At 44.6% G+C, this 7,868-nt stretch overlaps 1 long non-coding RNA gene across 1 annotated transcript; it reads left to right on the top strand.

Annotated features, from left to right (window-relative positions):
• The first annotated feature begins 3,953 nt into the window (after positions 1–3,953).
• LOC119170388 (uncharacterized) lies at positions 3,954–7,510 on the top strand. Its single transcript, XR_012886644.1, has 3 exons — positions 3,954–4,633; positions 5,046–5,159; positions 6,918–7,510. It is a non-coding gene; the product is annotated as an uncharacterized LOC119170388 (long non-coding RNA).
• Positions 7,511–7,868: the final 358 nt, after the last annotated feature.

Genomic DNA, 7,868 nt, shown 5'->3' with positions numbered 1-7,868 from the left:
TTTTCCTCTCACTTGGTGCTGGTATGAGCAGTGAAAGGACCAAAACTTTATTGAAATGATGGCTTGGAGCCTTTTTGAGACCAAGATACACTGCAAAATCTGCGATTTAATGCATTCCAACTGAATGAACTGTGCTTAGTGTGCAATACACGCCCTGCTGTATATTTTTGGCCATGTATTCTCCAAATTATTATTTATGATGCAGCAGAGAGGTAGTTAAACCATAGGATCGGTGTGGAAAGTTTAAATTGATCATTGTTATAGTTGCAGACAACCTTTCTGGGAAAGGAAGGGAAAACTATGGGGCAGAGCTTCTGCACATGTACTTCTATACAATGTAGTCTGGTATGGCACGCATTTCATATAACTGTGGAAAGTGTTTGTTTCACAAAATGAGTGTTGCATAGTGTATCATTTGTCAGTTTAGATGACCGTATGAGGTAACGTTCGTGACAAGTTTTTTTTTACGCGAGTAGACGGAAGAACCAGAATGAGATGGATGGCCACCAGAAGACGCAGATGCCATTTAGCATGAGAGGTACTTGTGAAAGGCGCAACTTTTTCATGCTTGCACAAATGTGAAATGACAGCATCTAAGCTTAAAAAAATGTAATGATCCCTTTTGAGTGAACTTCATCCCGTTTTAAAAAAGTTTTTGCCCAAAATTGATTTTTCTTTATTTCTCATGTAGAAAACATAAATGTAATCATAAAACTACATTCATTAGTGGTTGGGTTTGTGCAATTCGAATCGGTAGCCATTGCTTCATTGCCAAGAAAAGTTCTCCACGAATATGTTTCAAACTTGGAAGTTCGGCCTTGCATGATTCATTCCAAAAGTGCACTTTGTGTCCAGAACAAAGTGCCTTTGATTGCAGTTCGAACTGCTTAATGCTAACGATCAAATTGTGAGCAATGACTGTAGCTTTTGGTTATGATTTGAACATTAAAAAAAAACATTTCTCTTAGAAACTGAAATGCCAAGTTTCTTGCTTGTGGGCCGAAAGGATGTCTACAGTGCCTGTCATTCATCTGTGCAACAGATCACTGACTGATTGACAATTTTTGTTCTAACCATAAGCATACTTTCATTGGCAATGCAAACAGCATATTATAAATTAAAAGTTCATCGTTACTTGTTAAAATGTTACATTTCGCACAGCACTAATGTCAGAATTTTTTATGAAATTTGCCAAGAAGCAAAACTTTTCTAACTAAAACTAGCGAAATGAACATGAGCCTGTATGGACAAGTGGTATACCGGAAATCCGTGAAGGCTGGCTGACGTGCCACAATTAACGGACTGAAGTTCAGTAATGCCTCATGTGATTGGTTTGCTGCACAGAGGCAAGGTTTCGTCCAAGGTTGAATGTAATCCATCGCGAACGGGACTGCTTTATGCTCTCCCATAGTAGAGTACCTAGTACTCCAAATCGTTAAGCACTTTTTCTAAACACACATGTATGCAAATTTTGCCTGTGTGGGACGATGAACTCTGTGGGCGAAGTTTACATTTATTCTTAGGCTGTAACCGACTATATAGAAGCATCCCTGGTGCGATGACGTGAAATATTGAGGAAAGTGCCAGCAACACACAGCATGCCGATCCTGATTCTCACGTAACCCATGTTGCACACTGCACGTTTTGCAAAAATGTGCAACATTTCTTAATCTTCTTTGTTAAGAAGGACTTCTCTTAGAGTTAACAAGGACTTTTCTTAGAAGGATGATAACTGGACAGTTTGCAAAATTTTTACTGCACTTTTATGAGCACAAAAAAAAAAAACCAAAGGGTCCGTTACATGCACTCACCTAAGATGACTGGATGGCGAAGTAGTCATAATTTTTTTCTCAGTCAGTGTATTGATCCTGCCCTGCTGCCTTCTGAAAGCTTTTTTGTACTTACTCAATGTGGTTTTCCATTGCCGTCGGGATCGAAGGTTGTCACCCACCTGGTTTAGAAATCCGTAATCGACCAACAGGGGCGGATGCAGGATCATATTACTAGGGGGGGGGGGGGCACCCACAATAAGTAAGTTCCTTCAGGGGGGGGGGGGGGGGCAGGGAGGCGGAGAAAGCAATTTTGTTATATGTTCCCTCAGGGGCGGGGGGGGAGGCGAAAATTTCGACGGGGCTCTAGCTGCCCCTTCCCCTCCCGCGTGCCCACCTTTGTCGACCAACCTTTGATCAAGTTGCAATGTCATCACATACCGTCATACTAGAGTGACATCACAAATTTGGCGATCTGCATGTGACGTCACAATCACTGCCAATGGTAGACGCCGATGTGGGACGTACGTAGGACAATCTTCTGGTTTGATGAGGCATTTAAGGCGTTTGCCTTAATATCTTCGAAACAAGGGGCATCGACCACAAGACTAGCTAATTCATCATTTGAACATTCTGCTCCTCTACCCACGCCTCCTGTTCCCTCTCTCTGTAAACACTGTACACTGTGCAGTGTTTACACTGTACACTGTAAACACTGCACACGGAGGAAGGAATTCATTAGGCACTGCGCCGTGCTCCCGACCGGGTTGCAGAAATTCGGTGCATTTTCTCATCTTCTAACCACTACCACCACCAATTCATTTCCTCCTTTCCCACCTCCGTGGCTAGGCATAAAAAAAAAAAAAAAACACTTGCTGGAGTGGAAACTCCCGCAATGCCTTGCCAGCAAAAGTGAATCAAGCCAGCTTTTGCCTACCAAAGATGTCGAAAACGTGCTCTTTTTTGGTGGTGCTTATAGTGAACTAGAATATTCTATATAGTTCACTTTACTGGTGTTCACTTGCAAGTTGCGCTGATCTGTTATGAGCTACGTTTATTATAAATTAAAAGAGTTGTTCCCGACGAAATAACACGAGTATCGGTGATTTAAGCTACAAAAATTTTGCCTAAAATACCAGTCTTCTTAAAGGCCAACTCCGGCGATTTTTTGACTATGTCAGGGTAAAGGTGCTTTTACTACAGTATCCAGAAATATATTTTCTAGACATGCACTATAACCATGGCAGTGTATAGGTGTTCTGTGTTATAACTATACTTTTATGTTCCCGAGTTTACATGCCCCTTGTAAGTTGGCGGCTGCAGCCGCCTTCCTTTGGTGGGCACGCTTTTGGCGTAGAGTTCCATACAATAATTGTATGAAACTCGCTCATGGGTACGCCCAAGATCATTTTTCCTAAAGCCAAACAAACTTCTTTTAACACAGGCGTCACATAGTGCATTGCCAATCGCGATTAAACCTGATTAGGATCAAATCCAATATCTATGATTGCCTTCATTCTGCAGCTTGCATAAAGTTGATTAGGATCACAATTCGCACGATTCAGATCTTTTGATGCTAGCGACGCCGTATAGCACGTAGTGCCGTATAGGCTTAGAAGTGTGGCGGCTTGGGCTAGTTGGTATGGCATGACGATAGTTATAGCACGAGAACAAAACGATGACACAGAGACAGGAAGGACACGTGTCCTTATCGTGTATCTGAATCGTGTATTTGCATAAATAAAATAACAAAGCTTTCTTCTTCTGATGCTGGAATTAGAACCCGTACCCTCATACTCCGAAAACGAGTGTCTTTACCACTAGACTACACACCTACCCGTGCACGAAAGGAATACATATACAGCACATTTAAACCACACAAATTTGTATTCTTTGTGCAAAATAAATGCAGAAAAAGAACACTTTTTAGTGAAACTTTACTGATGTTTGTGGTAAAGCATTAAACGTGCTCAGTGGGACACGTTGTAAAGTGGATGTGGAAAATCGCACTAATCAATAAACTTTCTTCTTTGCGAAAATTTGATGCCAAACTTATGTTTTCATTGACCTACTGAGGCGGCTATTGTACGCCGGGACAGAAAAGTAAAAACGGGCATTGGCGTGCTATCTAGCGGTTAGTCAGAGCCTATCTTGCGGGGCCGCGAAGAGGCTCGTTACTGGGGTGAACGTAACGGCATGATGAGGTGTTGATTGGATTGGATAAACTTTTATTTGATCCTCCAAAACACAGATCATGAGGTGTTGATGAGTGATATGTACTCTGGGACGCGGCGCTTTTCGGGTGCCAAATCCCCTTCCTTTCTGACAACGGTAGGCTCGAGTGGCCACTCTTTATATTGTATGTTTTTCTATACCGTGCGCTGATCAGAGGGAGCTGCGTTGTTGGCACTAGCCCATTCTAAATCTGTTGACGTTGGCCGTTAGGGGCACGCAGAAAACGGACGCGCGCACGCGTCCCTGCGGCAATCCGCTCACTCACACTGGCAGTGAGACGCGGGCATCGTGTTCCATCTTGACTGATCTCAACCTATTATTGCGTTTTTTCTCCGCTAGGCTCTATGCTCTGGCGCTGCAGTCACACGGGAAAACTCGAGTGCACGGCATAGAGAAAGGACCTTTTTTTTTATTTCTCTATGTGCACGGTGCCTATAAATATAGGTGTTTTGTGGCGCCGCCATGCGCACACCTTCGCAAGACGCCGCACGCGGCTGCCGGCATGCTGCCGGTACCGCAACGTTTGAGTTGCGTTTGTGTTGACGTTCATCACCACCATTCTTCATAACGGTAGCTGTTGTGGGCAAGACGAAGTTGGCTGGCGCGTAAGCGCAAGACACGGCTGCAAGGTAAGTCGGTACGAAAACCAGTCGCAAGTAAACCAACTTTGTTGTCACAAACGCACGTGTCCGGGATTCACGGTCCCGCGTTGTTCGGATAAATGAAATGTTACCTCATTGACTGTTTTCTTGACGTTTGGTTGTGTGCATCTCGAGTTTTGTGTCGTGAGTCCGCCAGGTAACCGCCTAAGCCGGTCGCGTGATAAAAAGCCGCCGGTCGCGTGATAAAAAGTCTCGACACTGGTGTATGTATTGAAATACGGAACGCTACCGGTTACGTGCTCTCGTCGTTGAAAATAACGAGTTCAGAGGGTGTCTGGATTGACGAAACGGCACAACGGTTTTCTTGCAAGCTTTTGGCGCGAGTGCCGACAACTGGGGCCTGTTTCGTTATGTTTAATGATGTTGCTTTCTGGCCCAGATGCCTCGTGTCGTGGAGTGGTGCAGACGGTGTCGATCACAAGGTCTGGACAGTCCCGTGCAGCTCTATCCGATGGGAGGAAACGAAGCCATCAAGATGTGCAGCAATGTAAATGTGAGTTGAGGAGATCGCGCGCAGAACTTCTAATTTCGGTTTGGGCAGTTGCGATGAAAGCTGTGGCTAACGGTCACAGATCGAGTGAAGGAGATCGCGCGCTCTGGGGTAGAAAAAGAACATTCCGCGTCAGCACTGCACGCCGTACAAGTTGCAACAACTATTCCACCGAAAAAAAGAGAGAGAAAACAATCCATGATATACCCTACAGTGTAAATTACCCGCCACGGTGGTCTAGCGGCTCTCGGCTGCTGACCTGCGGGATCGAATCGCGGCCGCATTTTCGATGGCGACGAAAAATGCTCGAGGCCCGTGTGCTTCGCTTCAGGTGCACTTTAAAGAACACCAAATGGTCGAAATTTCCGGAGCCCTCCACTACAGCCTCTCTCATAATCATGTGGTGGTTTCGCGACGTTAAACCCCGACTAATATTGTTGTTATACAGTTAAGCCGAATTGAAATATATGACACTTATTTTGAACGAACTGAATACTGGGCCAATTGGAAATGCGTACCCTTTCTATGTGGCATCAGCTGATATGCTGCTGCTTGCGAGAGGATTCAACCGGGCTACATGTGGAAAGTGTGCGGTAATGTAGCCATGCCCAATGATTTTCAAGTCTTGGGTCATATCCACAGGATACTGCAATTAAGTCAAGTACATTCTACCTTGAAGATAACATTACAAAAGTAAACATTATCTGGAGCAATGTAAAATGGTCTTGATAATGCATTTGTGCGAAGTCCACAAGAAATCGCAACAGCATCTTGAACCTTGACTTGATAGGTGACATCGATACTGCCCGTGAAAATTTGATTTGGTGCAATAGAAAAATTTGCGATCGCTTAAGCTTCTTAATAAGTTTGTAAATCATATTGAAACATTTATCTATTCATATATCTCCTTTTTAATCTGGATCATTCCTGCATTTGAGTTGTGCACAGCACTTGTGTGTGTAAGTTCTGGATACGATCCTGATTATGTAATTTTTAAAGAATTCTCGATTGTAACTGAGCTGGCACACCTCCTCAATTTCTTCGGGTAGCTGTGCGATAGAGTTACTGTATATTCTACCTTTAGGTAGCAGAGTTGCGCCACTAATAGAACTCTCCGCTTGCGTACTCATTCGCCGAGCGCGCTCGCGTGCACGAAAAGTGTTTATTTTAGGGAAAACCAACCTTACAGTCGCGTGGATGCTTGCAACCGCCGCGCCACTGGCAGTACCACCACCGCTGCACAAGCAGCCTGAAAAGGCGATGCCGCCGAGTGTGGTGTTGTGATTGTGTCTTGAAACACTATCACTAAAATGTACTCTAAGAACGTTCACTAATAATGGACAGCACCATTGTGTTGTCCATTTTAGTGAACATCAGTGTTAGTGGCGTCTGTGCGGCGCAGCGTCGTGACTCAGTGCTGTGTAGTTGCCATGATGACCAATTCTACAGGAACGTATAGATATGCCAAAAATTCTCGTCTGCTTGCGTTATTTGTCAAATATAGAGGGATAGTCCTAGCGATGGTTTTATCGAGCCACCTGGTTAATGGTTTAAAGCGGTGAAAAACTATGTGAGACAAGCGATTCGCGGAATTTGAGTTGTTGCAAAAACGATTATTGACAAATTAAGTGAAGGCTTTCTTGTTTGCTATTTAAAACAAAAATATCTTTCTATGGTGACTGCCATTGAACAAGCTATAGCATCAGTAATATTTAAGACCATTATTTATTCGTGTTTGTTTTTTTTTTTTTTTTTTTGAAGCGAAAGTCATTGTGCCAGCTACGGGTTATGAACGAGCGAGACAACGCTCGGAGCTGCTGGACTGCGTCGGATCCTACATTCGGAAGGGGTGGATTTTCTGCATGACATAGACGTCTCAGCGGGCAAGATAGCGGACCTATGCGCAACTCTGCTACCTAAGGGTCGCATATGCAGTAATGCTACTGTTCTATAAAGTTACTGTATATGTTACCTTTAGGTAGCAGAGCTGCACCACCGTTTTTCGGGCGCCACCCGCTCTGCCTGCAGGAGTTCAGCTGCCCTATTCGCCGAGCACCATCACGTGGTCATAGGTGGTTCATTTGCACTGCAGAGAAGCCAACACTATGCAGACGACGCCGATGCTTCACAGATTCCGGGCAGATCAAGCCTGGTTGACATCGACTGTTGTTATTCTCGCCACGCTTCTTCGGTACTGTAGCCATGTTGCCCGTTGATCGCGATAAATGTGGTAGAAGTGCGTTTTTTGTTGAAATGTACTACAAACAGCCGATGTTATCAGACACGGGTGCAGTGGGTGTGGCTATAGGAAAATTTGGGTTCAGCGAAGAAAGAATAAACGCTTGGCCATGGTCGTCTGCAGGATTTTCTTTTGGCGGGGGCGGGGGGGGAGCTGCAGACTATTGTTGCATCGCGGCTTAGGGAAAGCACTGGTCTAGCTTGAGTGAGGGCAAGTGCCGTTGTGGCTTGAGGGGTGCAAGTGCCCTTTTTGCACACCTCTGCTCTTGCCATGCACTTGGCTTCTTTTTATCTATCCACGGCGCTGCGAAACTTGCTCTGTTTGTATTATCCACAGGGGCAGTAGTGAATACGTTATACATGCAGAGATGGTTAGCGTGTGTCTGCTGCACACGTCGAAATTGGTCTGACGGGGGAATGCTAAAAATAAAGGGAGTAGTTATACGCATGTCTGCTGCACACGTCCAAATTGGT

This window comes from Rhipicephalus microplus, chromosome 2 (assembly GCF_043290135.1).
Source record: "Rhipicephalus microplus isolate Deutch F79 chromosome 2, USDA_Rmic, whole genome shotgun sequence".
NCBI classification, from domain to species: domain Eukaryota; kingdom Metazoa; phylum Arthropoda; class Arachnida; order Ixodida; family Ixodidae; genus Rhipicephalus; species Rhipicephalus microplus.
The sequence above is the reverse complement of the archived record's forward strand: the minus strand, read 5'-3'. Positions and strand labels throughout refer to the sequence as shown.